General features: G+C 45.2%; 1 protein-coding gene across 5 annotated transcripts in view; it reads left to right on the top strand.

The window, feature by feature from the left end:
• The first annotated feature begins 2,617 nt into the window (after positions 1–2,617).
• CHST15 (carbohydrate sulfotransferase 15) overlaps positions 2,618–7,497 on the top strand; it is a 48,317-nt gene continuing 43,437 nt past the window's right edge. Inside the window, exons 1-3 of one of the 5 annotated variants that reach the window (XM_075026575.1) lie at positions 5,627–5,698; positions 6,310–6,573; positions 6,673–6,782. The gene's annotated coding sequence lies outside the window, so the exon portion shown is untranslated. Of the gene's footprint in view, positions 2,692–5,626; positions 5,699–6,309; positions 6,574–6,672; positions 6,783–7,497 lie in introns of those variants that run through there. The other 4 variants (XM_075026577.1, XM_075026576.1, XM_075026574.1 and 1 more) reach the window with 4 other exon arrangements.

Raw genomic sequence — 7,497 nt, 5'->3', positions numbered from 1 at the left:
TTGGGGGAAGTTTTTTGTCTTTTCCTGTCACAACCCACATCCGTTTCTGGTGCTACTACAATTTGACGTAAGGGTATCGGTTTATGCTGGTACCCTGTAACGACATCCCTCGAGAAAAGCTTCGGAAAGCGGTGCCTGGTGATGGGAGGTCATGGGAAAAGGGCTCCCCAAAAGCAGCAGGAGGGGGAAGTAAAAGCATCCCGGGTGCTTGCGGGCAATGAACTTCTTCCTCGGGTTTTTGGGTTTGGGAGAGATGCAGCACAAAGCAGAATCTGTCCGCATTTCTAACCCCTCTCTGTGAGAATAACCTAAAGATGCTGATGCTGAAATAGGCACGTGGAGGAAGAGCAGTTCGTTTCCCCGGATTAGCATCCCATTACAGCGGTGCTCTGAGGACACGATCTGATTTGTTTATCTCAGAGTTAAATCTGGCTAGAAATGTGCAGTTCTGCTGCTGTCAGACCCAGCCACCAGCCCTCTGCGCCAGACTTCTGCCCCAAACCGTGGTCGGACGCAAGAAGGAATGACTCCCCTGCGTAAAAAAATCACCTTTAAAATTCACATGCTTGCACTACTAATTGCATGCCTGCTTTTCAACACTGCTAAAGGGTTCTCCCATCTTTTTTACCAGATAAGCCTGCTCAGAGCTAAGAAATATGTACCAACTCCTTTTAAAAGTGACATGATCCTTCATAAGTTGCAGAGTAAGCATGGCAACCAGCAGAAATCATATTTACAGAGGTGCTGGTCAGGAGGTTTCGTTCATGAAAACCAAACTAGTCAGAGAAAGTTTTACTATAATTTCTATATTGAAATCTCTTAATTTCTTCCCTCTTTGAACATCTCTAAGAATGAGAATTAAAGTCCGGTCTTAGTTTTTAGATTTGTTTAGACTATTTATTCTGACTGCTCTTCTGACTATCGTTGTTCAATTAATTAGTTCCTGGACAGTGATTTGTTATATTTTATTTCCCTCCCCATCTCAGCAGGTAATGTTGAAGATAGTTTGTAAGTGTCCGAGAGATGGACAGACACAACCTTTATGGAGTGCCTGAGAGTTTGAGCTACCACATGTAGATACCGCCATCAAGATACCTACTCCAGCTGATGGCTGTGAGGAATAGCATGGACAGAGACTTCCCCAGGGAATGAAGGTCTTGTTTTCATGACAGCTTGTCTGAAATTTTTTTAAAAAACACATAAAAAGGAAGGGAGTATAATTATGCAGAAATCTGGCTAAGCATAATTGCTATTCGGAGCATCCCAGGAGGCCTAAAAAGGCCTTGGAGGGCAGCATATTTAACCCAGACCAGAAACACTGAATGTGAGTGAATATTCTATAAACCACAGGTTTCACCCAGTCAGGTGTTTCATTCCGTGAGGTTTTTTTAGCTAAGAATTAGGTGAGAATCAGATGTGACCTGAGGAGAGATACATACGCTGTGCCGTAGGAAACTTGTGCCTGTGTGATTTTTAAGTGAGTCTCTTATTTATATATGGTCTTACAGGTATATAATCACCCATTTGAAATCCTTAAACTTCATAGTCTCCTCCCAATCATAGATGTGTAATTTGGAAGCTTCTGGTTTGTATTTTACTATTAATTTACATATGGTTTCACTTCAGAGCAGATTGCCACAAATTTGTGTAAATTTTAGACGCTTCTAACCAAAGATGACTTGATCACGAAAGGAAAATACTAAAGCACAGTATTCACTGTTCTTTCATACTTAGCTAGGCTTCATCCCCTCAACTCCTTAGAAATAATGTTGCTGAATATGAAACGTGCAGATCTAAGCCCAGCAGCGGGTTGACTTAGTGTTAGGAGGGAAATAGGAAGAGCTGTTCTCCTCCAGCGTGCTCACACGCCAGCTGCGGACAGTCACAGCTGCACAACAACTTCTGATACCATCAACGTTGCAAGCGTTGCATTAAACCTTCGCCTGAAACTGCGCCCTACGTCGCCGAAGGTATGTGCGTGTATCAGACGGACGACCTAATAAGCAGACTATAGGTTTACATACATGTATTTATGTATACGTGGTAGGATCCTCTCGGCTGGGAACGAACCTTGCGCTTACTGAGAGGAAGATTTTGGCTTCTCAGCCAACGTTTGTGCCGTTGCCATTTCAAAACCGGGACCACGGCGGCGCGTGCTGCGTGTGGTCTGCGAAGGTACGCAGCGTGAAAAGTCCGATTTGCTCAAGCCACGGAGACCTGGCAGCGTACGAGCAACGGCTTGACCTCTGACTGGTGTCGGGGTCCCCCCCCACCCCCCAAAATTTGGGATGCCGCCCATTCCACCTGAACGCCCTTTGCACGGGACGGCTCCAATTCCCTGTAGGCTGGCTCAGGCGAGCTCCGTCTCTTTCCAAAAAGCTTTCAAGCAAGCTCAGCCTGCAGCTGGTGCTGGGAGGGGGGGAAGGACGGATGGATGCTCCGGCCGGACCCCCGCAGCCCTCCCCGCGGATCCCCCTTCCCTCCGCGGAGCCGAGCGGAGCGGCAGCTACGCCGCCTCCCGGGCTGCGCAGCGCGGGCGGGGAGAGACGCGGGGCTGCTCCCTCCCCCTTCTTCTTCCTCCTCCTCCTCCTCCTCCTCCGCCCACCCCCCCCCCCCCCCGCAGGGCAGAGGAGGAGGAGGAGGAGGACGGAGGAGCGCGGTGCGGGACAGAACAGAACCGAACCGGCGGAGGTAGGTGCGCTGGGAGGGCGGCCGTGGGGATACTGGGGGGGGGGGGGGAAGAAATAGTGGGGGGGGGGGTTGGCTCCCCAAGTTGGAAGGCGATGGGACTTTGTGGGAAGTTGGGCAGCCGGCTCGGTAGGGCTCGGTACGGTGGAGAAACCCCCCCCCCCCAAACCCCCGGGAGTGCGGGGGTCCCCGGTTCTGGAGATGCGGGGATACCTCCGGCTGCCCCCCCCTTCCCAGTCTTACTCTAGGGTGAAGGCTGGTGGTGCCTTCCCTAGGAAAAAGGGGGGGCCGGGAGCCTTCCTCCTCCTCCTCCTCCTCCTCCTCCTCCTCGGGCGGGTACCGGGTACCTCGGGTGCAGCATCCCCCGGGGCTTCGGAGCGAAGGTGGAAGGGGGGACACACACACAAGCTTCTTTTAAACCGTGCCCCCGAGCAGGTTAGTGCTCCGGGGAGGGCGGAATGATGACAAAAAGAATGTAATTTGCTGTCATCTCGCCGGGCTGCCTTACCGGAGAACTGCTCCTGGGCGAATTGAGCTGGTTTTTTACGGTGGTTTGGGAGAGAAGGTACTTGTGAAGCGGTTTGATTTGAAAGATTCGTTTAATTCCGGCAGCGCAGGCTGCCTAGAATTAAGCCGTGGATGGATGTTGCCAGTCACTGATGCATATTTTTAGGTGAAGAGGGGTATTTCTTAAATGCAAGCTGTTGGCTGTTAAAAATAGCTTCGTAGCATGCTTTTGCTGAGAATGCAGTCAAGGTTCAGTGACGGGTTATTATGGTTAGAGTCTGTTAAACAACAATTCACCAGCTGAACTTTGGTGGTGTCATATACGGTTTTGTGTTTTGGTTTGGGTTTTTTTTTTTTTTTTCTGTGCTGCTTCATTGTAATACTACAGCCGTACTCTGCAGTGAATTGACTTTCTTAGACACAGCTAGATTTGTAGGTTAATAGGATAGATGATAGTATGTCTAGGCTGGTGCAGCTAAACACCTACCAAACTTTCAGATACAGAAGTGCATTTGTAATTTTTTTTTTTTTATCATATGGTTCTATCGCCTAAAGTTCTCTTCATATTGATTTGCTTGCATATGACATAAGAATGGTTTCACTTCTTGAAGCATTAGCCAGACAAAAAATCATTATCATCTCCTGTAGAACAGACACGTGCCTTTTGTATTTTGTAACTAAGAAAAAGCAGAGTAGTCAGCTGAGCAGGTTAAGGATAAAAACGCAAGGTTTGCTGGAACTGTTCAGGAAGAATAAATATTTTTAAGGTTTGACTGAAAATCATATGCGCTTGTTTGTGTAAACAAATCCCTAATTGAACAACACTGCACTTGATACTAACTGGGGACTACCTGATCTCTGGCAAAAAGGGAAATCTCCATCAATTAGAGGTCACAACATATACATGAACTATACATATGCATTTATATCTATGCTATTTATATACATTGATTGTATACACACACACACATATATACACACACTCAATTATAAACAGTAAATACCAATGGAATAGTTGTCTTGAAGCTTTTATTTTGTCAGTGATTAAGCTGTTGTCACACATTTCTTGCCCTGAGAGCTTCTCTGCTGCTGCTGGTGCCATTTCACTCTTGGGCATTGAGTCAAAGTATTCATCTGGCTCTTCACATGCCAAAAGAAAGAAAATCAATTTGAATGCAGAAAAGAGGAAACCACTCGTATGATGATTTAGCAGTGAAATTACCTTCTTTTTTTTTTCTGAAATCAATAACAAAATAGTTTTATGGTTCAGATTTTGTAACAGGAGAACTAATCTCAAATTCAGAGTGTGTTGTTTGGTGGTTTGTAAGAGGAACGTGGTGAAACAGTGGAGATTTACATGACAAAACACTTCATTCCAGTAATGCAATGGAAGACAGTAATGGATTTTGTCTTCTTTGCTAAACTAAAAGTAGGTATCTGGAAACTGTATAAATGAGAAGGTTGAAGCAGACTCTCGTATTTGAATTATTTCATGTGGTTGAAGTGGAAGGATGAAGTTATGTAATCCACTAGCAGCATTAGCAAGGATAGGATTATGTAGGCATAATCATAGAGATGCAGATAAGATACTGCTTATATTTTAACATTATTTTAAGCAACCTGCAGGAGGAGCTCTATGGGAACCAGGAGTTTCAGTGGGCAAAGATTATGTTGGTAGCCCAGGTGATTTCAGTGTTATCACACATGTTTTTAAAGATGGACTGTGTCCCAGTACTAAAGTATCTCTCAAAGTATTGGTTTATATTTAAGATCAAGTTGTTAGGTGGATGACTCTTCCAAAGTTCATAAAGTATTGCTAGCCATGATACTACAATCCCTCCACCCCCCAAAAGGATTTCTTATCAAATTCTTCTGCTGACTAGGAAGGCAATCCTTCTTATTGTTAACTACTTCTCCTATGCTGAGTGCTTCCTCCTATGTTCATGGGAGCAAAATTTTAAGAAGTTATAACTCACTGTTGTGTTTACCATCATGCCCTGATATTTCTCTAGAGATAAGCTAGCAGCAGCGGTCTGATCTTGCCTAAATGACATATGGATTTAAGGTAGAACATCCAACTGTGTTTCTCTCTCGCTACAGATACATCACTCAGGAGAAGAAAGCCACAATTTAAACAGGTGCCAGTATGCTCCCTCTCCCTCTTAACTCTTAATTACTCTTAACCATTACTCTATCCTTAAAGGCCGTATATCCCACAGTCAGAAACTCCAAGGAAATGTGCTGTTAAATCATTCAGTGCTACTCTGGATACTTGGGTGATGTGAATCACCCTGTTTCCAACGTCTGACAGAGTTTGCAGGAGCTGTACCCTAGTTTGAACTGGGCTCCTTAATTGCTGTCTGCAGGCTTCAGTTCCTCCCTTAACCCACCTCTTTTTCTCTGTACCTTGCACAGTGAGGGATAACTCTGAATTCCCACCATACTCCTTGGCTGGAGTTATGTTGCTCAGCTGGAAGAATCCAAAATGCTGTGGAAAAACAAGGTAGATTTCCAATAAGAGAGCATTTTTTTCACTGCTTTCCCGCACAAATTAGTATTCCTTATTTATTTATGTGTTTTAGTGAAGTGCACTGTTTTTCTTACTGACGAAGTGTGGTGCCAGATTTGGTGTCTAAATACAGCTATTCACGCAAGGGGAAGGGATCTGTAAGCTTCTACAAGTTCTTATCGCAAAGCAGCCTGATTTACACCAATCCGTCCACTTACACTGCAATTTCACTAAAATTAACTAATTATGTATAGCACTGCTGATCCATTCCCTTGAAAACATGTAGGGCTGTCTGTGTATCTAACAGCAAGCGTGTTGTACAGTCACACTGGCCGTTTGTCCGTGCGACCTTCTCGTTTGTGTTTCCCGGGCTGAAAGACACGATTACAATTCTGTCCCGGTTACTCGATTTGGTTTTTACATGCGAGGGAGACAGGAAAGCTACCGAGGAGCTGGAGTGCGGCAGGCGCGTTGCAATGGGAGCACTGTAATCCTTTGATTACACAGCTGTGCCTGACATGCCACTAAACAGCACTTTAGGGGCAAGCAGTTAATGTAGCTTTGCCATGGAATATTTATTAATTTATGTTACACCTGGTTTCCAGCAGCTGCTGAACGTGGCTCATAAGCACCAGTTTTAAGGAGCGTGGCGTCCTCTGTAAGAAGAGATAACCAGGTGATGCGCGCGATACCTTGCGAAGGTGATGGGCGTGACATCTTGCGAGAAGAAACAGAAAGATGATGTCCAGTTGGGTACCGGTAGCTGATGGCAATGACGAGGCAGCTGTGCTGGTGGCGAGAGCCCAGATGTGATGGCGAGAGCCCAGATGTGATGGCGAGTGTGAACAGGAGCGAGCGGTCCATGGCAGGTCTGTCCCAACACCGTCCCTCTGTCCTCCTGTGGCAGCACACCAGAGGTCATGGTCCCACCAACCCTAACCCATTGCCCTGCCTCTTCTCGTTCCCAGATCCGGCTTCTTAAAATTCCCACAATAGCTTGAACTGGCTGGAACGCATGTTTTCCAAATCTCTAAAGTGGCAAGCCTGCTGGTTTCCTTGTGAACTTACCAGAAATGAGGTAGTACACATAAACTAACTCAGCTCCAGAAACATTTTTGGAGCTCCTGGTGCAGGAAGCCTTCCTTGCTTGGTTTGCAGAAAGAAGCTAAAATCCCTACACCATTAGGGATGGTGAAAAAGGCACTTGGGCTGCCAAGGTGCCTGCCTTCTGTGTAGTGGGTTTCCTTTGACATGAACACAGTCATGGGAAGAAATGTGGTGGGGAAGTGACACAGACCTTTATTCCTTTATATACCAAGCGCTACTAAATACACACTTCTAATTCTAAAACTTAATGTGCCATCGTTTGGACTCATCAAATATGCACACCATTTTATAAATAAGTATGGGTTTTTTTAAGCCAGCTCTGTATCTAAGGCAGGTTGTTCCTCACTGTATAAGGTGCAGATCTGTACCTAAATAGCAAAATACTAAAACTGACATTTTTTCATTTGCTTCACGCCTTCCAGTAGGGAAAAATAGGTTTCACAAGGAGATATTTTTCCTGTAAGAAAACCTTGATGTTCAGTGTGGGTGAATGTACCCTGCTATCTTACCATAAAATTAGAAAAACTGATGAGATTGAAAAAGACCTTTTTTTTTTTTTTTTTTTTCTCCAATATATTGGTGCATGGCTTAAATCTGCCAAGTTTAAATTAGAGTTGGTAACTTCTCAGGATTGCATGGAATATGGGGAAGGACATTTCTTTCAAATAACAGCAGTCACGTTACAG

The sequence above is a fragment of the Buteo buteo genome, chromosome 4 (genome assembly GCF_964188355.1).
Source record: "Buteo buteo chromosome 4, bButBut1.hap1.1, whole genome shotgun sequence".
Classification (NCBI taxonomy): Eukaryota; Metazoa; Chordata; class Aves; order Accipitriformes; family Accipitridae; genus Buteo; species Buteo buteo.
The sequence above is the reverse complement of the archived record's forward strand: the minus strand, read 5'-3'. Positions and strand labels throughout refer to the sequence as shown.